This window comes from Mastigoproctus giganteus, chromosome 9 (assembly GCF_048544385.1).
Source record: "Mastigoproctus giganteus isolate SK-2022 chromosome 9, ASM4854438v1, whole genome shotgun sequence".
Taxonomy (NCBI): domain Eukaryota; kingdom Metazoa; phylum Arthropoda; class Arachnida; order Uropygi; family Thelyphonidae; genus Mastigoproctus; species Mastigoproctus giganteus.
Genome location: NC_143583.1, coordinates 28,883,888 through 28,910,451, shown reverse-complemented (window position 1 = coordinate 28,910,451; position 26,564 = coordinate 28,883,888). Strand labels below are relative to the sequence as shown.

Sequence of the window (26,564 nt, the reverse complement as noted above, 5' to 3'; positions counted from 1 at the left end):
TATAGCATTCACTCAGCTCCCTGTTAGAGTTTAATAACCGTCTGATACTCCCCTCATTGAATAATTCCTCATGTGTGAATGTAGATGCAAAATACTCATTCAGTTTATCAGCTACCTGAGCATGATCATCAATACTCAATCCATCTATGTTAAGTGGTCCAATCTGAATCATCCCTTTCCTTCTAGAGTTTACATAAATAAAGACTCTTTACATCCTTTGCCAAGGATTTCTCATAATCTGCCTTCGCCTGCCTAACCTCCTTTATGACTTGATTACAGACTAGTTTATACCTGCCATAGGTTTCTGTTTCGCCTGATATGCATCCTTATATCCTTTATATGCATCCCAAACATTTTTCTTCTCTGCCACGAGCCTCATTAGTTTATCTAACATCTATTTAGGCCTAAACCTTCAACAGTATTTCTTAGTTGGAATGAAAAGCCTAGTAGCCTCCAAAATAAAATTAAGTCCCTGAAGGCTTCCCACTTAGAATTCAACGTTGGTAACATCATCAGTTGATCCCACTGTATGTCCAGAAGGGCTATTGCTTTCTTTACGAAAGCAATAGCCACTCCCTTTAGCCTTGATAGTAGTTACATCTTTAAGTAATTCCCACATCAGTACTTCTGATCACTGTCACCCAGTGGTTCCTTTATCTGGAAATTCTTAATGCATGAATAATCACTGCTGATAATCAGATCAAGAGTATTACTCCGTCTGGTTGCCACTCGATACTTTACATGCATCCTAAATTTGCTGTAGAAAACAGTCATCCAATAGATCCACAAAAGTCTTGCTAGTGTGCGAGTGACCAACTCACAAGTTCCGGTCGATATCTGAAAAGTTAAAATCTCCCATTATAAGACATTCTGATTTACTGGCCCACTCTTATTTCTTTGCAAAATTGGTCATTATACTCATCAGATTCATTAGGCCTATTACACACACCTACTCTCAATTTTCCTCTCCCAGTGCTTATGTCACACCTAACAGACTCAACATTGCATTTTCCATCAATTGTCCACCAACATCAACGGTATGCACTTCCTTAGATTTTATGTGTTTCTTAACTAACAGCATAACCCCTCCTCCCTTCCTGTCGTCTATCCTTTCTGTACACATTGTACTCCCAAATTCCAATTATGCACTGCTTATGTCTGTGTGACACCACGTCTCTGATATCCCAACAATATCCGCCTTTGATGTCTTGATCAGCACTTCAAGCACATCAAATTTATTAACTATACTCCTAGCCTTGGTGTACATTCAAGTATACATGCACCTGTTTCTAATCTTAGTTACCCTAACACAGCCCATGTTTTGTTTTTTTTTTGTTTTTTTTTTCCACTGTGACTCCCAGCAGTCCTGGAAATCTCCATTGCCTTACTTTTCATGCTGCTGCTCATTCTAATAGAAGCACGCAAGAATCACTTTTGCCTCTACCTGCAGCCACTATTAACCTTTTAGTCTGTGTATCCCCCAAGCTAACAGTTTTTCGACCCACCTATCACTGCCGCGATAGCATCAGCAAATATTCTTGCACCCTTTCTATTTAAGTGTACCTCATCCCTGTAGAAGCAGTCTCTCCTGTCAACAAGCACAGACCAGGCTGAAAAAAATTCTACCTCTTGAGCCTTGCACAGTCTCGGTCGAAATTTAGGTCGAAACCTTGAACAGTTGGTATGAAAAGATTATTAATTTCTAGAATTTTTTTCCCTATATGCTTCCCATTTAGTATTTGCAGTTGGTAGCATCATCAGTTGGTCCCAGTGAAAAAAAATTAAAAACTGTCTTAGATCATTGTAGTCACCTTCATAAAAACAGAATCCCTTCCCTTAACCCTTACTTAACAGTAGTTATTTAATTACACAAAACTTCCGTGAATACAGTGATCGCTACCACCTAGCGGTTCTTTTATTTACATAGTCCTAATGCATGAAGAGTCACTGCGATCATCAGATCAAGGGTATTGCTTTCCCTTGTTGCCTTTACCATGCTGTGGTGGAAATCATCTAATAAAAACACAAAAAGTATTGCTACTCTTTAAAGTCCCCATTATAATAGATTGATGGCCCACTCTGTTTGTTTGTATACTGGTCCACTCTATTTGTATAACTCTTCATTAATACACATCACAGTCATTTGGCTTACGACATGGCCCTACTCTCATTTTGTTTTTCCTGTGCTTAATGTCACTCCAAACTGATTCAACATAAGTAATTACAGACCTGGTAGAGTAACTTCTGTTCCTGGAAAAATAATGGAGTCACTGGTTAAAGAAGTGATGCAGGACCATCTAAACACGACTGCCTAACAGCAACATAATATATACAGGATGTATCATAACGTATGAGACCCACTTAAGGGATGCATTTAGGACCTAAACCAACGAAAAAAAAAAAAAAAAAAAAAACGTTTGTGCAAACATAGGTCTGATTTTGCCATGTTTCCGAGTTAGTCATTTTTGTGGTTCAAGCTCTATCTGCTTACATTTAAAAATGCTCAAAAGGACCACCTAGCGCCTGAATACAAACATGCAAAACGTCTCATCAGGGACCTCCTCACCCGTTAAGAAGTTCCAGTTGTTTGTCGGATTTGCTGTTCTGGTTCTCATAGGTCTATCATCATCTGAAACTCTTTCTCTAAATGAACCAATGTCCGAAAGTCGTTCCTGTATTCTCTGAAATGTCTTATTTGGCACATGACGATTAGAGAAGTTTTCTGTAAACAGGCATCTTGCCTCGGCTGCTGCTGTTGTAGTTGTTGGATTTTTAGGAGCATTGGCAACTAAGTCCATGTTGCTCCGTGTATATTGTCTGTAAACTGAATGTGTTCTGAGGTAGATTTTCTGTTTGCTGGACGAAAAACCCGAGTTTCCGGGAGAAAAAACCATACTACTGTTGCCTGAGACGCCTCGGCTGCATTGCATCTAGCAAGTCCATACATGAGATGATCTTCCATCTTTCTATTTGAATAAGCCTCTATTATCACATTCACAGCAACTGCCCAATACCAAAACGTTAACAACAAACTCCAAATGAAGTGACCTTGTTAGGGGAACTAACTGATATCATTCAAAGGCCACTACGGGATCTTGTTTACGCAACTATCAGCAAGTCCCTGTATGAGGTATCAAGCATTATTTGTAAACAGTTGGATGAAGCCAGCTATGCAATCTTAGATTGTGGAACGAATTGCTGGAAAACAAAAACATGGCTGTAACTCGGAAACAAAGCGAAATCAGAGCTATCTGTATATGAACTTTTTAAATATTTTTTAGGTACTAAATCCAACCCTCATATGGGTTCCACGTGTTATAATATACCATGTATATTTGGCCTATAACATATCCCTACTATTGCCCTCATGGGTAGCACTGTTTGCAGAATTGCTGCCCTCCCCCACATCATGTAGGAAAGACCTAAGTTTGAATCCCGTCAATGACTGGAGGAATTTTTATGGGCTTTTTTTCGCAATGTGGCTGAGTTAGCCAGTCTCAAGCGGGGTAGTATGCATTGTTCTCCCGGAAACTCTTTTTTTTTTTTGTCCAGCAAACAGAAAATCGACCACAGAACACACAATTTATAGACAGTATACTAGGAGCAATATGGCTTTAGTCACTGATGTTCCTAAAACCCTACTGTTATAACATATCCCGACTCTCGTTTCACTTTTATTATGCTTAATGTCACTCCAAACTTATTCAGCGTGAGTAATTTTAGACTCGTTAGCTTAACTTCCATCCACGGAAAATAACGGAGTCACCGATAAAATACGTGACGCAGGACTATCTAGACAGGAGTGCAGTTATATTTCAGCCACAGCGTGAGTTCGTTAATGAGATATCTTGTTTGGTTAATTTTATTGGAAACTATGAAGCAGAGAAAAAAAACCAAAACCAGATTATTATATTAGGGTCACCCTGTAATTTCTTACATATACCCTTATGTCTGTAAATTGCATGTATTCTCTGATCGATTTGCCTGTTATGCTGGACGAAAAAAAACAGTTTCTGGAGAGGGAGGAATCCTTGCCATCTACATCTGAGACCGACTAACTCAGCCATGCAGCTTTAATGGGCTTAGAATTAATGGGATTAGACCCGTGCCTTTTCTACCTGGTGTGGGGAGGATGGTAATGATACCGCTGTGCTACTCGCACAGACTGTGATGCAGTGACAAAGCAACTGGATGCAAAAAATAATTTTGATATATTATACATGGTGTCTCAAAAATATTGGTACAAACGTTTAGGGGAGGTAGGTAACATCTAAAGGAATGTGAATCGCATAGGAACCCATAACCGGAAACGTCACGGGAAAGTAGTAGCAGAGGCACAAGAAGCAGAAATGACACAAGACAGTAATTAGTGGCAAACATTTATTTGACATAATATTAACAATGGAGTACGAGATGGATGCATTTCATGATGTTACAACAGATGCTCGAAGGTTCCACCATGAGATGCGATGCATGTGTGACACCAACGCAGCATGGATTGGCAGACACGGTCAAACACACCTGGAGTTTCTTTGACAGTAGCAACAACACAGACGAGTCTTGCCACGAGATCCATTTCCATCTCCACAGGCGATTCATACATGATAGATCTGAGGGGCCCCCACAGAAAGAAATCAAGGCTCGATAAATCAGGAGAGCATGGGGTCCAGGCAACAGATCCACCATGGCCAATCCATCAACGCCCAAAATGCCTGTTCAAATGGTCACAAACACACCGTCCTTAATGGGCAGGCATCCCATCATGTTGAAACCAAATGTTGCATCTCACATTTGCTGGAACATCATCAAGTAACCCTGGTAGAACTTGTTCAAGAAAGATCCGATATTTAGCAGAGTTCATGCGGGATAGTAACAGGTATGGGCCGACTAAGCAGTCACCGACCATACCTGCCCACACATTTATTGCGAAGCGATGTTGTGCCGCATGGGGGCGCACACTGTGTGGGTTGTCGTGAGCTCACATGAGCATTGTGTTGATTGAATAAGCCTTCCAGAGTGAAATAAGCCTTATCCGTGAACAAAACATAGACTAGAAAATTCAAGTCTTGAACACTTTCTTGGAGAAACCACTGCGCAAAAGCCACACATGCAGGATGATCTTGGGGGAGCAGTAACTGAACCTTTGGAGATGAAAGGGGTGTAAGGAATCGTCGTGCCAGACACATTGAACACTGCAACAAGACACTCCTAAGGAAGAGGCAATGGCACGTGTGCTGGTAGTAGGATTATTATGGATGGCATTCAGTACACTTTCTTCCATGGCGGTAGTTCGCGTCAAACATGGTCTGCCTGCACTACTCCTGTTACCTCTAAATGACCCATAATCGCACAAATTTTGATGCACACGTGCAAACAAATGGTGGTCTGGTACATGTCTGTCTGGGAAGAATTCTCCATAAATTCGTTGAGCGGCTCGTCCATTGCCTTATGCTAATCCATATGCTAGGTGCATGTCTGACAGCTCACAGTTCGTATATCGATGCATGCTCTTCATGCGGCGACTACTGCTTGAATTAGTAAACCAGAAATTTTCCCTCTCGCGAACTGATGAACAGCGCCGTCTACCAACTTACGGTGATGTTTCCGGTTATGGGTTCCTATGCGATTCACATTCCTTTAGATGTTACCTACCTCCCCTAAACGTTTGTACCAATATTTTTAAGACCCCCTGTATATTTGGATTTCAGGAAAGCTTTTGATACTGTAGCATATAAATGACTGCTGTACAAATTGGAGCAGTGTGGCATTATAGGCTGGTTGTGGCATTATGAATAAATGGATGGTTGAGTGGGAGAAGACAGAGAGTTGTTATCAACGGACACTGCTCTTCGTGGACTAATATTATAAGAGAGTTTCACAGGGTTCGGTGCTGGGCCCATTGTTGCTTTCTGTATTTCTTAATGAGTTTGATTAAATCATATCAGGCTTCATGTCTAAGTTTGCAGTTGACACAAAGGTTGGCAGAGTGGTTAATGGCAGTAATAAAGGTATGTTGCTACAACAAGATCTAGAAGTATTGGACAGATCGGCTGAGAAATGGTAATGATAATTTTACATTGATAAATGCAAGGTAACATACCAACATAACCTTGTTTAACAGTGATAAATGCAAGGTAACATACCAACATAACCTTCTTTAACAGTGATAAATGCAAGGTAACATACCAACATAACCTTGTTTAACAGTGATAAATGCAAGGTAACATACCAACTAGCAAGGTACATTCCAAAGTAACGTACCGCCTGTGTAGAACAACACTCAGGGTAGTGGAAAATGAAAAGGACCTAGAGTAACTATGCAATCAGATATGAAGTTCTCTAAGCAGTGCAGACAGGCTGTCAGGTATTGTTTGGTAGTTGTTGTCACATCGGCTTCAGTGGCCATAATGCACCTCTCAAGGTTTTTGCAGTACTTTGATCCAAGCCCGAGGCGGGATTCGAACCCGCGACCTTTGGGTTGCTAGGCAGGCACTTTACCCACCTGGCTAGCCCGGTCGGCCAGGCTGTCAGGACAGCTCGTGGGGTTTGTCAATGACATACAGGAATTTTTCTAGCATGGATAAGGAGGTAATTATCCCATTGTATAAGACAATGATTGCACCAAATCTTAATACTGCATACAGGTCTGGAGACCTCATTTTAGGAAGGATGTGAAGCTGCTGGAAAGGGTACAAAAAAGGGGGCAACAAGAATGATGAGGGGAACAAGGGGATGCTGTTACCAAGAATGGCTGCAAGAAAGAGAGAGAGAGAGAGAGAGAGAGAGAGAGAGAGAGAGAGAGAGAGAGAGAGAGAGAGAGAGAGAGAAAGGCTTCGAATTGCAGCATCTGGAGTTTAGGGACCTGAGAGGTGATCTGGTTGAGATGTTTGAGGCTTTATTATTATTATTATTATTTGCCATATGGTGCAAGGAAGCCTGGGGATTATGATGCACCAGCCAAAAAAAATTTCTGAATTACCCTGAGAGAGAGAGAGAGAGAGAGAGAGAGAGAGAGAGAGAGAGAGTAAGAAGGGAATCACCAAGAAAGAGAAGAATGATGATATCCTCAGGACCCTTTTGAATGACTTGAACAATTAAATTCCTGTTATGCACATAACAGGACAAATTTAAATCGAGGAAGAATGGTTGCATAATAGATGTGAATTTATTCAAGCTATCCACTTTGCCTGATGTTGTGGAAGTGGATAGCATGAATAAATTCAAAGAAAAACTAGACAAACTATTGTAAGGGGATGGATAGGTAAAATGGTTTTTTTTTTTTTTTTTTTTTTTGTGGCTGATGCTCTATAAGCTTGCTTTCTTGCATCATTTGCAATTACTAATACTAATATTAAAATTACTGTCCATGTATGTAAACTGGGTGCACTGCCTTACGATCTGTATGCTTCTAAATAACAAGCATAATTCCTTCTCCCTGAGAAGGAATTGTCATTTCTGTAAACACTGCACTCCTTTCAAATTCTGCATCCTCTTTACCTAAGTGGCACTCTGTGTCTGATAGCCCTACAATATCCACATCTGAATGACCTAACTAATTCTTCAAATTGCTTGTGTAACTTCAAATTCCTCAAATTTATTCCCTATATTCCTATTCTGCTCGACAGAATTAATAGAACATGTAGAAAACATGGTGTAACTCGTGCAGCTTGCGATAAAGCGGTATGGTATGGTAGTTCACCACAGAATAATGATGAAATGAGGAGACAGCAAGAAACTTCAGACATGTACAAAGGGCATTTATAGGGGTTATATAACAATTACCAAAAAGGTCACATTACAGAAGTCGATATAAGATGGTCGAAATTGTCACATGACATCAGTATGGTGGTTGATCCCCTCCAACAGCTAAACAGTCCTGACAGTGGTGAATTGTTATTATTATTAGCATATGGTGCAAGGAAGCCTGAGGCTTATGCTGCAACAGCCAAAAAAAAAAAAAATTGCTGAATTACCCTGAGTGAGAGAGAGAGAGAGAAAACAAGAATCAGAAATAGAAGGGAATCACCAAGGAAGAGAAGAATGATAATATCCAGCTCAGGACCTTGGATTTGCCAAGCCCATATTCACCAGATGTGAGCCCCTGGGGTCATCTTCAGTAATAGTATTAGTGATAACAAAACTTCTTGATTGGGTAACTGGCAATGTGATTTATTTGACTTTTTTGATCTTTTAATAAGAAAATATGGTGGGGGGGATATACACTATATGATCAAAAGTCAAACATTCCTCCAAGAATATTGTGAACTCTGTCAGAAGTCTCCTGTATGCATGCCATACATACATACCAATACAAAACTTGTGGATCTGCTTGTGCAACAGCAATAGACTAGAAACCTGTCAGGTTGTGGATTTGTGTTGGTACTAATTCATGTTTAAATTTGAGTATTAATTTTCTAAAAATAATTATTAATTAATTAAAAAAATTAATAAACTCACTTCTTCCGAGCATCCTAAAACTGTTTTTAGAACCACTCCACTGATCAACTGTAGTTAACCCTTAATTTGGGAAAACTGGGTGATCAACTAGGATTGTAATATTTAGAAAATATAGACAGATATGTTTGGTATACCATATATGTGTGCTTCTTGGGCCTGGAACAGGACCAGATTATTTGACATTAGACAACTGGGGATGATTACTTAGAATTCCTCACTTTTAAAGGTCCTGTACTTTGCCAATGTTAATATTACAAAAGAAGTTAATATTGCAAAAATGAATATAATCCATGAAACAATGCCTAAATACTGACATTATTTGTACTTAAAAAAGCCATAAAAAATAAGTACCAGAAATAACAATTTACATTTAAATAAATACCAGAAATATTTTTTAGTCACTATTTTTAGGTATCTACAAAACATTTTTTGCAGTCCTGACCAACTGTACTGGAAAAAGCAGTGTTGGGGAACCCATGAATGAAGACAAATATTAAAGATGTTTCTCATACTGGCACCATTCAAGTTAGCACATTGGCTCTGATGAACATACACACTTGTTAATTGTCAACCTTTGCTCTTAGTATCATAGCCAATCAATGATACTGACAGGCAAGGTTGACAGTATCATGAGCCAGTCAATGAGTTGTAAATGACAAAATGTTTGGCTGTCAATGGTGACACATTAGAAGGACCACTGATCTTGAACTACAGAGGGGCTCCCTTATTAGTTATTATTATTACTCTTATATTATTTCTCCCTGATTGGAGGATTCCACTCCGTGACAGGTACTGCTACCAAGTACAAAGGGTGGTTGTAATGTCTGGTATTGCTGATGGTCGAGGAAATCTCTGACTATCCTACAGGTGTTCAGGATTGCGACTTTCTGGAGTTCCTTGTAGGTGTTCTATGGGAGACCTATTGCTGCTGAGCTGCTATGTAGAGTCTTTGGTACCATACTGGTTGTTGACACGATGATCGGGATGGTCGTTACTTCTTGCATATGCCACATTTCCTTGACCTCATGTCTCAGGTTCGTGTACTTCCTAATTTTTTCCTCATGGGTTTTCTGGACATTGCTAGTTTGTTGTTTGTTTGGTTTTTTTTTTTTAGGAGCATTAGCAACTAAGGCCATATTGCTCCGGGAATATGCGGTGGTCATTCCCTTGACCTTTCCGGATCCTCCGTATTTGGTGGTGACGGGCTCGAACCCCGGTCTAATCAAGAAGCGTGTGCTACGCACTGCTGCTCCTTCCCACCTGGCTACGGAGGCGCTCAGACATTGCTAGTGTTGGGCACCACTATGTCAATCAGGTAGGTAGCCTTTTCCATCTTGTCCACAAGGGTTATGTCCAGTCTGTTGTGTGGGATGGTCTTATTCATTATTATGGTGTACTCCCAGTATAGCTTGTGGGTTCAGGTCTCTAGTACTGCCTGGGGTTTGTACTTGTATTATGGTACACTTTCTTTGTTCAACTGGTATTTCCTTGTTAGCTTCTGATGTATTATCCTGGCTACTTGGTCGTGTCTATGAGTGTACTCAGTCTGGGTGATCACCTTGCACCCTGCCCATATGTGTTGGATCATTTCTGAGGCCAGGTGCCATCGTCGACATGTGTCATCTGACATTCCGGGCTCCTTTGCGATGTATTTTCAATAGTTTCTGGTGTTCATTACCTGGTCTTGGATGGTAAGCATGAATCCTTCAGTCTTGGGGAAGAGCATCCCACTTGTGAGCCATGTATTTGAAGCAATGTTATCGATGTGATCTTGATGGAGGTCATTGTAGTGTCTGCCATGGAATGTCTTCTTTGCCCATCTTTCTAGCTACATTTCTTGTGCAGTCTGGGAAGGAGGAGGTTCCTCGCTTAGGTTGAGTGGGGTATACCACTTATCTATCTTCCTTTTGGACTGGTGGAGTGGTGCTGTGTTGTTCTCAAAGTAATCCTTCAGTATTATTATTATTATTATTATTATTATTATTATTATTAGCTATATGGTGCAAGGAAGCCTGAGGCTTTTGCTGCACCAGCCAAAACAAAATTCTGAGTTACCATGAGACAGAGAGAGAAATAGAAGGGAATCACCAGGGAAGAGAAGAATGATGATATCCAGCTCTAAGAAAATAACAGAATGGTACCCATGAATGGTAAGAATAAGAAAATAACAGAATGGTACCCATGAATGGTAAGAATAAGAAAATAACAGAATGGTATCCATGAATGGTAAGAATAAGAAAATAACAGAATGGTATCCATGAATGGTTAGAATAAGAAAATAACAGAATGGTACCCAAGAGGAGCTAGAAGAAAACCTCGAAAACAACAATGGAGAGATGAAATTCTCGAGTTTGTGGGTGGTAAATGAATAGCCATTGCACAAAACAGAAGGAATTGGAAAGTTCCTGGAGAGGCCTTCATCCTGCGGTGGATTGAAAATGGCTGATGATGATGATGATACGGCTCAGGATCCTGAGTGTGCCAAGCCCATACTCACCAGATGTGAGCCCCTGGGGTTTCTTAAATGTCAAAAATTAAATATTAAAAAAAAATGCCATGACTGTATTGAAGTATATAATACAGCAGTTTCCACTTAAAGGTAAGAATTAATTATCTATTTCTGATAAATTATAACAAATATTTGCCTTTAAAGAAGCCCCTACGGAAAAAAAAAAAAATTTTTTTTAAATGGTGAACAAGTGTTCCAGTTCACAGAATTTTCTATTTCAAGGCCTGAATGTGCAGCTGGTTCTAGCTTTACAAAAATAATGAATTTAAAAAAAAAAATTAGCATTAGCAAAGGCACATGATGCAAGAAAGCAAGCTTATATTAGCATCAGACAAAAAAAAAAAAAAAAACACCCTTCTCATTTCACCCATCCTCTCGATCCAAATGTTTGTCTAGTTCTGCCTTGAATGTATTTAAACTATCAACTTCTACAAAGACATATGGAAGTTTGTTCCAGCAATCAACCACACGCTAGCTAAAGGAAACCTTCTACACATCTATCCTACAACCGTCTTTCCTAAATAAATTTGAATTTATGCCCTCTCAGGCGATTATTCTGAGCAAGAGGAAGAATCCCAACAGCAGTGAGCATGCTCAAGCCATTCAAGGCTTTATACACCTCAATGAGATCACAACGCAGGTGCCTAGTCTCCAGACACTGTAATTTGCAAAACTTAAGCCTTTCTTCGTAAGAGTAACCCTTTTTCCATTCACTAATCTTGTTGCACTTCTCTGTACTTGTTCCAACAGCTCTACATCCTTCTTAAAATGAGGCCTCCAGACCTGTATACAGTACTAAAGTGTGGCCTGACCATTGCCTTATATAAGGGGATAATCACCTCCTTATCATTGCTAGAAAAATTCCTGTATATCATTGATAAGACACCATGAGCTCCTCTTGCAGACAGTCTGCACTGCTCAGAAAACTTCATATCTGCCTGCACAATTATCCCCAGGTCCTGTTCATTCTCTACCACTGTCAGTGTACTACCACACAGTTGATGCATTACTCTAGGGTTACTGCTTCCCATATGCAGTACTTTATATTTGTCAATATTAAACTTCAGTTGCCACCTCTCAGCCCATCTGCTCAACTTTTCTAGATCCTATTGCAGCAGTGTACTATCATTAGTGTCATTAACAACCCTGCCGACCTTCGTATCATCTGCAAATTTGGACATTAAACCTGATATACCATCATCAATATCATTTATAAATATAGAAAACAACAGTGAACCCAACGCTGAACCCTGAGGGACTCCACTAATAACAGTAGTTCATGAAGAGCAGTGTCCATTGATTAGCATTCTCTGTCTTCTCCTGCTCAACCATCCCTTTATCCATAGCAGCAATTTGCCTCCAATGCCACACTGCTCCAATTTGTGCAGCAGTCTTCCATATGCAACAGTATTAAAAGCCTTTCTAAGATTTAAATATATGATATCAAAGTTATTCTTTGCAACTAGTTCCTTTGTAACTACATCATAGTGTCCAATCAAATTAGTCAGACAAGACTTCCTCTTAACAAACCCATGCTGTGTCCGAGCTATAAGTGAAGTCTTGTCTAGATGATCCTACAGTGCTTCTTTAACCAGTGCCTCCATTAATTTCCCTGAAACAGAAGTTAAACTAAGAGGTCTGTTATTACCTGTCTCCCTTTGATCCTCCTTTGTGGATTGGGGTCACATTTGCACATCTCTAATCCATGGGTTCCTCCCCTGAGTCCAAAGAAGCTCTCATAATTATGGCTAATGGTTTGCTTACTTCCTTTGCTGCCTCCTTTAATATAACTGGATAGATTCCATCCACCCCAGGTGCCTTTCTTGTGTTTATCTTCAACAATTTCTCCTCCACTTTACTCTCAGTTATTACAAGATTATCTAGCTTATTGCCAGAGTTTAATTCACCTCGCATTCCTCTCCCTGAATAACTCCTCATGTGTGAATGTAGATGCAAAATATTCATTTAGTTTGTTAGCTACCTGAACAGGCTCATCAACAGTTGAACTATCAATATCAAATGGACCAATCTGATTCTGATCAATCTCTGATCATCAATATCAAGTGGACCAATCTGACCTGACCAATCTGATTTAATGCTTAATAAGCTTTTGTGAAGTACATAACATTTATTTTTCTGCATTAGTTCTCCAACTTGTCATGCCGTAATGTCATGAACATTATCTTGTTCATAAAAATATCTTTGGAGAACATTTCTCATCAGCAGAAACATTGTCATGTAACTGGTATTTATTGGCAATTTATTTATCATTTCTTATTCACAGCCATCAATTAATTTTACATCTGTTAAACTTCAAGTCCTAAGATTTTTGTGTATTTTTGGTGTCACTTCGAAATTATGCTTGTATTTAATATTAGCAGGCAACATAGTGTGAGTAATAATATATTAGTAGTTTTATTTATCAGGAATGAAGATAATTAACTCATGTAATAATTTAAAATTTTTGTTTCAGGTCTAGGACTCTTCTAATGGAGAGCAAAATGTGCAAACAAGTTTTCCGTGGAAATCTGGAGAAGCTGTTTTATTTTTCCCAAACATGAAAAACCAGGTAAAATAATAAATTTTTATAATATTATGACTTAAACAAATAAATAAATGAGAGTAATGACAGTCTGCTGTACTTTACATAAAAATATTATTTTCTTTCAGTGCAGTTTACATTTTTAGGCTCACAAGACTGAATGTACTCTAAATAAATTTATATTAGTATATTGTTTCTGAATATCGCATAATTTTGAAGGATATATTTAAGAAAGTTAAAATACTTTCATTATTATTACTCTTATTTATTTATTTTTTAAATGGTGACCACAAACTACTAGTAGCATTAGTAGTGGCAAATTGGCAAATGATGAAAGAAAATCAAACACCCACTGGCTAAAGGCAAACTTCTGCACATTTATTATGCATCCATCCTTCCTCAATATGAATTTGTGCTACCTCATGTGTATAGTCTGAGTAAGAGAAAGAATCCGATCAGCATTGCACTTGCTCAATCCATTCAAATCCTTAAACATCTCAATCAGATCACCTCGCAGGTTCCTAGTCTCCAGATTATGCAATTTGGAGAACTGAGCCTATCTTGGTAGGAACACCCCTTTGTTCCCCTCACCAATCTTTTTGCCCTTCTCTGTGCTCATTCCAGCAGCTCCATATCCTAAAATCAAGCTTCCAGAACTGTATGCAGTACTCAAGATGTGGCCTGACCATTGTTTCATACAATGTGATAATCACCTCCTTATATCCCTTGCTAGCAAAATTCCTATATATCATTGACAAGACCCCATGAGCATTTCTGACAGCCTGTCTGCACTGATCAGGAAATTTCATATCTGACTGCACAAGTACCAGGTATTTTTCATTTTCCATTACCCAGAATGTAGTAATGCCAAGAGTAATGTACCACACAGTTGGTACATTACTCTTGGGATTACTGCTACCCATATGCAGTACTTTGCATTTGCCAATATTAAACTTCAGTTGCCACTTCTCAGCCCATCTGCCTAACTTTTCTATATTCTGTTGCAGTAGCATACTATCATTCCTGTTCATTGACAACAATGGGTCCAACACCAAACCCTGGAGAACACCACTAATAACATTAATCCATGAAGAGCAATGTCTATTGCTTACCACTCTCTGTCTTCTCCCATGCAACCAACTCTTTATCCATAGCAGCAACTTGTACATCTTTCAGGTGCAACAGTATCAAAAGCTTTCCCAAAATCCAAGCATATGATATCAAAATTATTTTTTGCATCCAGTTCCTCTATGACCACAACGTAGTATTCAACTGTATTAGAATTTGCAGTACTCAAATGCCTATGGGTTGAAGGTTTAAATACATTTGTGATTTTCAGGAATTATATGCAAAAGTTGTTCCAAAGAGCAGAAGAAAAAACAGCAGCAGAAGGAAAATGGGGAAGAGGAAATGTTACTTAAATGAGCTTAGAGTTGAACTGTGAAGTTAAATTACAGTTGAATTGTAAATTAATTAAGTTAAATTACAGTTGAACTGTAATTTAACCTTTTTCTTCCAAACCTGTGCAGACATGCACAGGTTTGGAAGAAAAAGATTAAATTACATTTACTAATTCAGAACAATACAATGGAAATGACTATGAAAAAGGCATTCAGAATAAACTGAATACCTATGTGAAATGGAGTAGAGTGAATTTATAAGTGAAGAATTACTTATTACTGGACTGTTCTCTTTTCGATTGAATCTATGAGTTGAAGAATTTTGAGACACCACCCTAGATGTGGAAATAATATTGCATGGTAGGACAAATTAGTCATTTGTATAGATTGTATAGTTGTTTAGAATAAAAGTAATATGTTGAGTGCAAAAGAGAGAAAGCCAAGTTTATTTCAATGCAGAGGAAACAATATTTCTGGTACACAAGTTTGTGACTGATCTTGCCTATGGAGAGCAGGTACTCGGCCATTTCTCCACTGTTCTTAGTATCATTGTCTCTTAAGCTGTGGGTTTGATGAAGGCCCACTAAGCATGGCTATGCTACATTAGATTCACCATGCTATACATTGTACTAGTGATGGCTACTGATGCTCAGAGGATGGCTGCTAAATGATACCCCCAAAATTTATGTTGTCGTTCCTACTCCAAAACTGAAAAACTGTTTGTACCAAATTTCTGCATTGCCATGAGTGAGATCACTAATCTGAGAATTCTCTGTATTCTGCTTCTTTCATACTCACTGATGATTAAGACGTGTGTATTTGAGTTTAAATTTGTACTTGTTTATATACAAGTACTTCATAATACTTTTGGTTTCATTTCTTTTTATAATCTAATTTAATCAGTTTTTACTATTTAAGAACTATTTAATATTATTTATATGTTTACTTCCTTTCCATCTGACATGGTACACTAAGTATTATGGGCTCCTGCCATGGATGTTATAATTTTACCCGAGGGGCTCACATCTGGTGAGATGGGCTTGGCAAACCCAGTGTTCTGAGCTGGATATCATCATTCTTCTCTTTCTTGCTTTCTTGGTGATTCCCTTCTCTCTCTCTCTCTCAGGGTAACATGGGAATTTTTTTTGGCTGGTACAGCGTAAGCCTCAGGCTTCCTTGCACCACATGGCTAATAATAATAATAATAATGATTATTATTATTATTATTAGATAGCAATGAGTGGCTATCCAATTTCAAAACCAAAAGGCAAAATAGAAGATGGCAGCTTGTTTATAAGACAGCTTTGTCAAACATGATCAAAATTCTTAGAAATACTCCCAGCATTTCTAGGAATTTCTGCATGAATATCTCCATATATTTCCATCAAATTTGTCCAAAAATGAACAATATAAGCTAGGATGTCATCAAAATCAACATGATGGAATCCATATTGGCAATTGTTAATTAGATGGAACATTTTGAAGAGAAGGTTTTAAGAGTTTTTAGCAGAAGAGTTGGTAGTTGAAGGATTTCTCCATTACCTTGGAAAAATTTGAAGTAATGGAATAGGATGATAGTTGGAATAGAGGCATTTGCTGCTCTTTTTAGGTGTTGGCTTGTTATGAGCAAATTTTCAAGCAGAAAGAAAAGCACCAAGGGACAAAAAATCTGACAGAAAGACATCAGGATCCTCCTAATGTCTTTCTGTCAGAAGACCAAGGAATTAACTGAATGAAACATGTTGATATAATCAAGAGGAGATTTACTGCAATCATCAATGCAAGAGTTAGAGGAAAATTAAGTTTGTAAATTTCTTTTCCACTAACATAGGAAATTTTTGTTTGTAGATCTGGATGCATTAGAATCACTAGGAACAGAAGTTGCAATCAATAGTTTTCGTAAGAGATCAGAAAGCCTGCCTACCATTTGAACAAGAAATAAGTTCCCTGTCCTTAGCCTTCTCAAAAATCTTGTTTTGGATTTACTAATTAGTTGCTAACAATTCCTTTGAGCTTTAAATGCATGAAAAAAATGAAGCTGGAGAATTTGGATATAAGACAATTGCATATGCAATGTTCTTATTTTTTCATCCTTTGCACTTCTTATGGAAAACCATACTTTTGATAAAGGAAGGCTGAGTTTAGGGTGGAATGAAAAATAAAAAGTTTTATCCCTAAAATAATATCACTGGCATGATCTGAGTAATCATGTTGGTGATACTGTCATAACAAATCATCCCATTTTGCACTCACATAATATCAAATATGAGGCTGAGAGTAGCCGTGAGTCAGACATTCCATTAGAGAAATGATCATCACGAAGTTGCAAACTGAGATACTTAGATGACAACTGATGTTAAATGTGTATTTTAAAGGAAAAGATTAAGAGTACTAGCCGTGCAGTTAGAATTTTTTGGTAATCTATCTGATTATCGGCATAAATAATTATTAAGAATTTGCAGATAAAAGAACCACTGGGTAGCAGTGATCACAGTGTATTGATATGGGTTTTACTTAAAGATGTAACTACTATCAGGGACAAAGGGAAGGGATTTGTCTTTGTAAAGGTAATTAAAATGATCTAAGACAGTTTTTAAATTCTAATCATTGGAACCAACTGATGACGTTACCAACAGTGAATTCTAGATAGTAGGAAACATTCAGGAAAGAATGTTTCCTACTATCTAGTATGGAAGCTACTAAGATTTTATACCAGCTAATAGATACTATATTGTTCAAGGCCAAAATGGATGTCAGATGAACTGATTAGACTTATAACAGAAAAACAAATACACGGGATGCATATAAGTATCAGGCAATACAGAAAAACCTACGGGAATGCAATGAAAAGTAGTAAAGATTTCTTCAGTAGTAGTATTAGTATTGGCAAACAATGCAAGAAAGCAAGCTTATACATCAGCTAAAAAAAAAAAAAAAAAAAAATCACTTGTCCATCCCCTCTAATAGTTTATCGATTTCTACAACAACAGACAGAAGTTTGTCCCAACAATCAACTACATGCTGGCTGAAGTCAAATTTAAACACATCTATCCATTTTTCCTCAATTTGAATTTGTGCCTCCTCGTGTGTCTGAGAAAGAGGAAGGATTAAATAAGAGTTGAGCTTACTCTGTCCATTCATTAAACACCTCAATCAGATCTCCTTGAAGGTGCATAGTCACCAGAACTGCAATTTGCAGGACTAAAGCCAGGGCTCTATTTATATATAACCTAAACAAGTTAAAACTTAGGACCTATATTATAAGGAGCCTTTGCTCAATCTTCAAAAAATCCTTTTTAATATTTATAAATATCCATAAAACCATAAAAATCCTATTATGGTTTTATCATTGTTAATTGCTAATCAGTTGCTGCATCAAGCAGCTCACTTGCCAATCACAACAGTAAACAGTAAAATGAGAACAGTACTTATTCTATTGTTTAGCATTAGCATTACTAGAGGAATATGATGCAAGAAAGCAAGCTTATGCAGCATCAGCCAAAAAAAAAAAAAAAAAAAAAAAACCACTCCCATTTCGCCCCTCCATTCGTTCCAAGTACCTGTCCAGCTCAGCCTTAAATTTATTTACGCTATCAACTTCCACAACAAAGGATGGAAGTCTGTTCCACCAACCAACCACACGCTGGCTAAAGGCAAATTTTCGCACACGAATCCTACATCAGATTTTTTTTTATTTGAATTTATGCCCTCTCAAATGATTATTCTGAGCAAGAGGAACAATTCCATCAGCATTGAGCATGCTCAAACCATTCAAGGCTTTATACACCTCAATCAGATCACGTCGCAGGTGCCTAGTCTCCAGACACTGTAATTTGCAAAATTTAAGCCTTTCTTCGTAAGTTCCATTCACTAATCTTGTTGCCCTTCTCCGTACTCGTTCCAACAGCTCTACATTATTCTTAAAATGAGACCTCCAGACCTGTATACAGTACTGAAGGTGTGGCCTGACCATTGCCTTATATAAGGGGATAATCACCTCCTTATCCATGCTAGAAAAATTCCTGTATATCATTGACAAGACACTATGAGCTACTCTTGCAGACCGCCTGCACTGCTCAGAAAATTTCATATCTATCTGCACAATTACCCCAGGTCCTTTTCATTCTCTACCATTGTCAGTGTAGTACCACAGAGTTGATACATCACTCTGGGGTTTCTGCTTCCCATATGTACTACTTTACATTTCTCAATGTTAAACTTCATTTGCCACCTCTTAGCCCATCTGCTCATATTTTCTAGATCGTGTTGTAGTAGCGTACTGTCATTAGTGTCCTTAACAACCCTGCTAACCTTAATATCGTCTGCAAACTTGAACAATAAGCTTGATATACCATCATCAATATCATTTATAAATACAGAAAACAACAATGGACCCAATACTGAACACTGAGGGACTCCACTAATAACATTAGTCCACGATGAGCAGTGTCCATTGATTACCACTCTCTGTCTTCTCCCATTCAACCATCCCTTTATCCATAGCAACAATTTGCATCCAATACCACACTGCTCCAATTTGTGCAGCAGTCTTCCATGTGCAAAAGTATCAAAAGTCTTTCTAAGATCAAAATATATGATATCAAAGTTATTCCCTGCATCCAGTTCCTTTGTGACCACATCATAATATCCAATCAAATTGGTCAGGCAAGACTTTCCCTTAACAAAACCATACTGTGTCAGAGCTATAACTGAAGTTTCATCTAGATGATCCTGCAGTGCTTCTTTAACCAGCGCCGCCATTAATTTTCCTGGAACTTCTATTCCAGGAAAACCTGTTAGTTACCTGTGGTAACTAATAGGTCTATAATTACTTGTGTTGCCCCTTGATCCTTCTTTGTGAATTGAGGTCACATTTGCACATCTCCAGTCCATGAGTACCTCCCCTGAGTCCAAAGAAGCTCTAATAATTATGGCTATGGGTTTGCTTACTTCCTGTGCTGCCTCCTTTAAAAAAACTGGATAGATACCATCCACCCCAGGTGCCTTTTTTATGTACGTCATCAACAATTTCTCCTCCACTTTCCTCTCAGTTATTATAAAATCATCCAGATCACTGCCAGAGTTTAACTCACCTCTGGCATTCCCCTCCCAGAATAACTCCTCATGGATGAATGTAGATGCAAAATATTCATTTAGTTTGTTTGCCACCTGAGCAGGATCATCACCAGTTGAACCATCAATATCCAGTGGACCAATCTGATTCATACCTTTCCTTCTAGAGTTTACATAAGTAAAGAACTCTTTGTTGTTTTTCTTTGCATCCTTTGCCAAGGATTTCTCATAATCTGCCTTTGCCTACCTAATCTCCTTTGTGACTTGGTTGCAGAACAGCTTATATCTATCATAGGCTTCCATGTCACACATTAATTTATATGTATCCCATGTATTTTTCTTTCTGGCACATGTCTAATTAGTTCACCTGACACCCACTTAGGCCTAAACCTTGAACAATATTTCTTAGTTGGTATGTAAAGCCTAGTAGCTTCCAAGATAAATTCTTTGAATGCTTCAAATTTTGAATTTGCTGTTGGTAACATCATCAGTTAGTCCCACCGTATAGAATATAAATATTCTATGTTCGTGAGGCAACAAGAGGGAGCAATACTCTTGATCTGATTATCAGTAGTGATTCTTCATGCATTAAGAACCTGCAGATAAATGAACCACTAGGTGGCAGTGATCACAGTGTGTTGAAGTGGGATTTACTCAAGGAGGTAACTACCATCAGAGGTAAAGGGAAGGATTTTTGTTTTCGTAAAGGCTACTATGATGGTCTGAGACAGTATTTAAATTCTATACAGTGGGACCAACTGATGATGTTACCAACAGCAAACTCAAAATGGGAAGCATTCAAGGAACTAATCTTGGTGGCTACCAGGCTTTACATACCAACTAAGAAATATTGTTCAAGGTTTAGGCCTAAATGGTTGTCAGATGGACTAATGAGACATATGGCAGAGAAGAAAAATGCATGGGATACATACAAATTAATGGGTGACATGGAAGCCTATGATAGATATAAGTTGGTCTGTAACCAAGTCACAAAGGAGATTAGGCAGGCAAAGGCAGACTACGAAAAATCCTTGGCAAAGGATGCAAAGAAAAACAGAAAGGAGTTCTTTACATACTTGAACTCGAGAAGGAAAGGGATGAATCAGATTGGTCCACTGGATATTGATGGTTCAACAGTTGAGGATCCTGCTCAGGTGGCTAACAATCTAAACGAGTATTTTGCATCTACATTCACGCATGAGGAGTTATTCAGGAAGGAGAATGATGTAGGTAAAGTAAACATTGGCAGTGAGCTGGATGATTTTGTAATAACTGAGAGGAAAGTGGAGGAGAGATTGTTGAGGATAAACATAAAAAAGGCACCTGGGGTGGATGGGATCTATCCAGTTATATTAAAGGAGGCAGCAAAGGAAGTATGCAAACCCCTAGCCATAATTATGAGAGCTTCTTTGGACTCAGGGGAGGTACCCATAGACTGGAGATGTGCAAATGTAACCCCAATTCACAAAGAAGGATCAAAGGCTGACACAAGTAATTATAGACCTGTTAGTTTAACTTCTGTTCCAGGTAAATTAATGGAGGCACTGGTTAAAGAAGCACTGCAGGATCTAGACAAGAACTGCAGGATCTAGACAAGAATTCAGTTATAGCTCAGACGCAGCATGGTTTTGTTAAGGGCAGGTCTTGCCTGACCAATTTGATTGGATACTATGATGTAGTCACAAAAGAACTGGATGCAGGGAATAACTTTGATATTATATATTTGGATCTTAGAAAGGCTTTTGATACTGTTGCACATGGAAGACTGCTGCACAAATTGGAGCAGTGTGGCATTGGAGGCAAATTGCTGCTATGGATAAGGGGATGGTTGAGTGGCAGAAGACAGAGAGTGGTAATCAATGGACACTGCTCAACGTGGGCTAATGTTATTAGTGGAGTTCCTCAAGGTTCAGTGTTGGGTCCATTGTTGTTTTCGGTGTTTATGAATGATATTGATGATGGGATATCAAGTTTAATGTCTAAGTTTGCAGATGATACAAAGGTTGGCAGGGTCGTTAAGGACACTACTGACGCTATGCTGCTGCAACAGGATCTGGAAAGGTTGAACAGATGGGCAGAGAGGTGGCAAATGAAGTTTAACATTGACAAATGTAAAGTACTACATATGGGTAACAGTAACCCCAGAGCAATGTATCAACTCTGCGGTACTACACTGACAGTGGTGGAGAATGAAAAGGACCTGGGGTAATTGTGCAGGCAGATATGAAGTTCTCTGAGCAGAGCAGACGAGCTGCAAGAGTAGCTCATGGTGTCTTGTCAATGATATACAGGAATTTTTCTAGCAGGGATAAGGAGGTGATTATTCCCTTGTATAAGGCAATGGTTAGGCCACATCTTGAGTACTGTATACAGATCTGGAGGCCTCATTTCAAGAAGGATGTAGAGCTGCTGGAACGGGTACAGAGAAGGGCAACAAGATTAGTAAATGGAACAAAGGGTTGCTCTTACGAAGAAAGGCTTAAGTTTTGCAAATTACAGAGTCTGGAGACTAGGCACCGGCGAGGTGATCTGATAGAGGTGTATAAGGCTTTGAATGGTTTGAGCATGCTCAATGCCAATGGGATTCTTCATCTTTCTCAGAATAATCACCTCAGAGGGCATAAATTCAAATTGAGGAAGGACGGATGTCGGATAGATGTGCGGAAATTTGCCTTTGGCCAGCGGGTGGTTGGTTGGTGGAACCGACTTCCATCACTTGTTGTTGAAGTTGATAGCCTAAACAAATTTAAAGCTCAACTGGACAGGTATTTCGAACGAACGGAGGGGTGAAATGGGAGAGGGTTTTTTTTTTTTTTTTTTGTTTGGCTGATGCTGAATAAGCTTGCTTTCTTGCATCATATGCCTCTACTAATGCTAATGCTAATGCTAATGCTAAATACTGTCTCAGACCACCGTAGTCACCTTTATGAAAGCAAAATCCCTTCCCTTTACCCCTGATGGCAGTTACCTCTTTTGAGTAAATCCCACTTAGCATTAGCATTAGTAGAGGCATTTGATGCAAGAAAGCAAGCTTATGCAGCATCCGCCAAAAAAAAAAAAAAAAAACCCACTTCCACTTCACCCCTCTGTTCATTCAAAATACTTGTCCAGCTGAGCCTTAAACTTATTTACGCTATCAACCTCCACCACAAGGGATGGAAGTCTGTTCCACCAACCAACCACCTGCTGGCTAAAGGCAAATTTCCGCACGTCTATCCTACATCTGTCTTTCCTCAATTTGAATTTATGCCCTCTCAGGTGATTTTTCTGAGCTAGAGGAAGAATCCCATTAGCATTGAGCATGCTTAAACTATTCAAGGCTTTATACACCTCTATCAGATCACCTCGCTGGTGCCTAGTCTCCAGACACGGTAATTTGCAAAACTTTGGCCTTTCTTCGTAAGAGCACCATTTTGTTCCATTCACTAATCTTGTTGCCCTTCTCTGTACTCGTTCCAGCAGCTCTACATCCTTCTTGAAATGAGCCTCCAGACCTGTATACAGTACTCTAGGTGTGGTCTGACCATTGCCTTATACAATGGAATAATCACCTCCTTATCCCTGCTGGAAAAATTCCTGTATATCATTGACAATACTCCATGAGCTACTCTAGCAGCCCGTCTGCACAACCACCCCCAAGTTCCTTTCATTCTCTACCACTGTCAGTGTAGTACCACAGAGTTGATACGTTGCTCTGGGGTTGCTGTTTCCCATGTGTAGTACTTTACATTTGTCAATGTTAAACTTCATTTGCCACCTCTCAGCCCATCTGCTCAACCTTTCCAGATCCTGTTGCAGCAGCATAGTGTCAGTAGTGTCCTTGCCAACCCTGCCAACCTTTGTATCGTCTGCAAACTTGGACATTAAGCTTGATATACCATCATCAATATCATTTTAAATACAGAAAACAATAATGGACCCAACACTGAGCCCTGAGGGACTCCACTAATAACATTAGTCCACGATGAGCAGTGTCCATTGATTACCACTCTCTGTCTTCTCCCCCTCAACCACCCCTTTATCCATAGCAGCAATTTGCCTCCAATGTCACACTGCTCCAATTTGTGTAGCAGTCTTCCATGTGCAACAGTATCAAAAGATCCAAGTATATAATATCAAAGTTATTCCCTGCATCCAGTTCTTTTGTGACTGCATCATAGTATCCAATCAAGTTGGTCAGGCAAGTTATTGCTCAGACACAGCAAAACCATGCTGTGTCTGAGCAATAACTGAAGTCTTGTTTAAATGATCCTGCAGTGCTTCTTTAACCAGTGCCTCCATTAATTTTCCTGGAACAGAAGTTAAGCTCACAGGTCTATAATTACTTGTGTCAGCCTTTGATCCTCCTTTGTGAATTGGGGTCACATTTGCACATTTCCAGTCTATGGGTACCTTCCCTGAGTCCAAGGAAGCTCTCATAATTATGGCTAAGGGTTTGCTTACTTCCTTTGCTGCCTCCTTTAATATAACTGGATAGATCCCATCCACACCGGGTGCCTTTGTGTTTATCTTCAACAGTTTCTCCTCCACTTTACTCCCAGTTATTTCAAGATTCTCTAGCTTACTGCTAGAGTTGAATACACCTCTGGCATTCCCCTCGCTGAATAATGCATCATGTGTGAATGTCGATGCAAAATATTCATTTAGTTTGTTAGCTACCTGAGCAGGATCATCAACACTTGACCCATCAATATCAAGTGGACCAATCTGATTCATCCCCTTCCTTCTAGAGTTTACATAAGTAAAGAACTCTTTGCTGTTTTTCTTTGCATCCCTTGCCAAGGATTTCTCGTAATCTGCCTTCGCCTGCCTAACCTCCTTTGTAACTTGGTTGCATATCAACTTGTATCTATCATAGGCTTCTGTGTCATGTGTTAATTTGTATGTATCCCATGCATTTTTCTTCTCTGCCATATGCCTCATTAGTTCATCTGACATCCATTTTGGCCTAAACCTTGAACAATATTTCTTAGTTGGTATGTAAAGCCTAGTAGCTTCCAAGATAAGTTCTTTGAATGCTTCCCATTTTGAATTTGCTGTTGGTAACATCATCAGTTGGTCCCACTGTATAGAATTTAAATACTGTCTCAGTCCATCGTAGTCGCCTTTACGGAAGCAATAACCCTTCCCTTTACCCCTAATGGTAGTTACCTCTTTGAGTAAATCCCACTTCAGCACACTGTGATCACTGCCACCTAGTGGTTCATTTATCTGCAGATTCTTAATGCATGAAGAATCACTGCTGATAATCAAATCAAGAGTATTACTCCCTCTAGTTGCCTCCCGAACATGCTGATGTAGAAAACAATCATCCAATAAATCCACAAAAGCCCTGCTAGTGCGTGATTAACCAGCCCCCAAATTCCAGTCAGTATCTGGGAAATTAAAATCTCCCATTATAAGACTCTCTGATTTACTGGCCCACTCTATTTCCCTGTACAGTTCTTTATTATACTCATCAGAGTCATTAGGCCTATAGCACACTCCTACTCTCAATTTTGATCTCCCAATGCTTATGTCACACCAAACTGACTCAACTCTGCACTGTCCAGCGATGTCGACTGGCTTCACTTCCTTGGTTTTTATGTGTTTCTTAACTAATAGCATAACCCCTCCCCCCTTCCTATCCTGTCTATCCTTTCTGTAGACGTTGTACTCCCCAAATTGCAGTTCTGCATCACTTATATCTGTGTGACACCACGTCTCTGATATCCCAACAATATCTGCCTTTGATGTTTTGAGCAATACCTCAAATTCATCAAATTTATTTACAAAACTCCTAGCATTGGTGTACACACAAGTATACCTGCACCTGTTTCTATTCTTAGCTACCCTAACACAACCCATGTGTTTACTTGTACCGCAATGGCTCCCAGCAGTCTCTGAAATACCATGCATCTTGTTTTTCAGGCTTCTGCTCATTCTAATAGAAGCAGTGCAAGAATCTCTTTCACCTCTGCCAGTGGCTACTGTCAATCTATTGGTCTTTGTCTCCCCCCAAGCTAGCACTTCAGCACACTGTGATCACTGACACCTTTAGGGGTAGAATTTTTTTCAGCCTGGACTGTACTTGTTAACAGGAGAGATTGCTTCTACAGGGATGGGATACACTTAAATAGAAAGGGTGCAAGAATATTTGCTGATGCTATCGAGGCAGTGTTAGGTGGGTCGGAAAACTGCTAGCTTGGGGGGAGACAAAGACCAATAGATTGACAGTAGCCACTGGCAGAGGTGAAAGAGATTCTTGCACTGCTTCTATTAGAATGAGCAGAAGCCTGAAAAACAAGATGCATGGTATTTCAGAGACTGCTGGGAGCCATTGCGGTACAAGTAAATACATGGGTTGTGTTAGGGTAGCTAAGAATAGAAACAGGTGCAGGTATACTTGCGTGTACACCAATGCTAGGAGTTTAGTAAATAAATTTGATGAATTTGAGGTATTGCTCAAAACATCAAAGGCAGATATTGTTGGGATATCAGAGACGTGGTGTCACACAGATATAAGGGATGCAGAACTGCAATTTGGGGAGTGCAACGTCTACAGAAAGGATAGACAGGATAGGAAGGGGGGAGGGGTTATGCT

At 39.1% G+C, this 26,564-nt stretch overlaps 1 long non-coding RNA gene across 2 annotated transcripts in view; it reads left to right on the top strand.

Moving 5' to 3' along the window:
- The window catches only part of LOC150080126 (uncharacterized), a 306,965-nt gene that overhangs the window by 231,558 nt on the left and 48,843 nt on the right, over positions 1-26,564 (top strand). For both annotated transcript variants that reach the window (XR_016547402.1, XR_016547401.1), the window contains exon 3: positions 13,440-13,535. This is a non-coding gene — a long non-coding RNA (uncharacterized LOC150080126). The remainder of the gene's footprint in view (positions 1-13,439; positions 13,536-26,564) is intronic.